General features: G+C 34.5%; 1 non-coding gene across 1 annotated transcript; it reads left to right on the top strand.

Annotated features, from left to right (window-relative positions):
- Positions 1-1346: 1346 nt before the first annotated feature.
- On the top strand, positions 1347-1465 carry LOC131645275 (5S ribosomal RNA). Its single transcript, XR_009296908.1, has one exon. It is a non-coding gene; the product is annotated as a 5S ribosomal RNA (ribosomal RNA).
- The last annotated feature ends 614 nt before the right edge of the window (positions 1466-2079 follow it).

Here is a 2079-nt window from a genome sequence, read left to right as displayed (position 1 = left end):
TTGTCGTCAATAAGGAGAAAACAAATATATTCGGGTTAATTATATTCAATATGTTAATCAGGAGAATAAAACGCTGGTAATAAGGAAAAAAACAAATATGTATACAATTAAAGCGCATTGCATATCAGGTGTGGTTATACCAACACTAATGCATTGGATCCCATCAAAACTCTGAAGGCGAGAAAATACACAAGAAAAGAGGGTTGAATTGTGTATCTGATAATTATTGCCTTTTCAAAACAGCAGGTTCTGTATCTGACCAAGTTTAAATCCTAACCTAGAGTATGCAGCTATGGAATAGTTTAAAGTGCAGAAGCAATAAGTAAATCACACACAATAATTATCCTAGTTTCTCTATAACGAGAGTAGTCTATTCTCCTTGCCACACAAGAACTTTTCACTATAATCAGAACCTGGTTACAATTTTCTTAGACACGCCAGTCCAAGACTTTCTGCTCAATCACACTAGAAAGAGACTTCCTTTCCTGAACCAACTGTTTAGTAATTCCTGCTCAATCACTCTAGAAAGAGACTTCCTTGTCTAAACCAACATTTAAGAACTTCCTTGCCCAATCACACCAGAAAGAGACTTTCATGCTCAAACACTAAGTTTGAGACTTTTACAAATTCTAAACAAAATGTTTAGGGTTACAACAAGATGCACGTGATATACAATCAAAGGTATAAATAATACAGCACACGCAAAAACCATGGTTCTAGAGATTTCTAAGATATACAAGTGTAAGAAACTCTCAACACTATGTGCAGCCACAATAACTATGTACAAAAGCTTAGAGAGCGAAACAGTTCTTGTTCTTGTTGGGTTTTATTGTTGTATATTCATATTTCTTCTTTTAAATATTCAACTCCTTATATAGAGGGAACAAAAGAGATATTTGAAACTTGCTTGCACAAGTGTCTTTGCTGAAGAAGCAGTTTCCAAGAGAGATGTTGGAGTTGGTACTATGAGGATCTTCATCTTCTGAATAATTTTTTTATCCATTGTTTCTTTCTCAAGTAAGGCGTCCATAGGCATGTTAAGAGTGCTTGGGTGAGAGTAGTACTAGGATGAGTGACCTCATTGGAAGCCCTTGTGTTGCATCTTTTTTTTCTTGAAAATTTGTAAGGAGCTCTTTTTATTTTTGTTAATCGGCAAAAAATGTTATTGCTAGTAAGGATAAAACAGAAATATTTGTGTAAATTTTATTTATTGGTGTAATAAATTGTTGCCAAAAGGAGAAAATAAATATATTCGGGTTAATTATATTCAATTTGTTGATTGAGACTAAAATGCTGGTAATAAGGAAAAAATTTTATATGTAAACAATTAAATCACATTACATATCAAGTGCGATCAGACCAACACTAATGCACCAGATCCCATCAGAACTCCGTAGTTAAGTGTGCTTGGACGAGAGTAGTACTAGGATGGGTGACCTCCTGGAAAGTCCTTGTGTTGCACCTTTTTTTTTGCGAATTTTGTAAGGAGTTCTACCTTAAATACTTTAACTGTTCCAACTTTCTTCCACTATTGACAAGAAATTCTTATGCTCTAACCAAGATGGAAAGAATTTGAACAGCTTGGGGACCCCAATTGAGATTATTTTCTCTAATCCAAATAGGGCCTTGGTATGAGAATTCCCTATTAATAAATAGTTGCCCTTTTAAGCTCCACTTTTCCATAAGGCTTTCCGATAATAAGTAACGGTTCATCCTGCTCATTGAAGACCTAGAGGAGTTAAACTAAGTAAATTTACTTCCCACTTCTTGGATATCAATCAGATCCATTTCGAAAATAAAATTTGCAGATTCATTCATCTCTGAAAAGTTGGAATGAGAACGATCACCTTTCCTTTCACATCTAGACTTGATGGAGTTAAAATCTCCTCCAATGCACCATTCTCCAATTGGAAATTGGCCTTTTAATCGAATCAACTTCTCCCATAATTTCCTTTTATTGGTGATAGTGCATGATGAATAGATGTTAACCAATTAAATAACTAACTCCTTCTTTTCCAATTGGATCCCCACAAAACCTTCTCATTCGAAACTGAAAGAAGCTTTGAACAAGTTAGATTT

The sequence above is a fragment of the Vicia villosa genome, linkage group LG1 (genome assembly GCF_029867415.1).
Source record: "Vicia villosa cultivar HV-30 ecotype Madison, WI linkage group LG1, Vvil1.0, whole genome shotgun sequence".
Classification (NCBI taxonomy): domain Eukaryota; kingdom Viridiplantae; phylum Streptophyta; class Magnoliopsida; order Fabales; family Fabaceae; genus Vicia; species Vicia villosa.
Note: the sequence above shows the minus strand (reverse complement) of the source record. Positions and strands in the feature narration are given on the sequence as shown.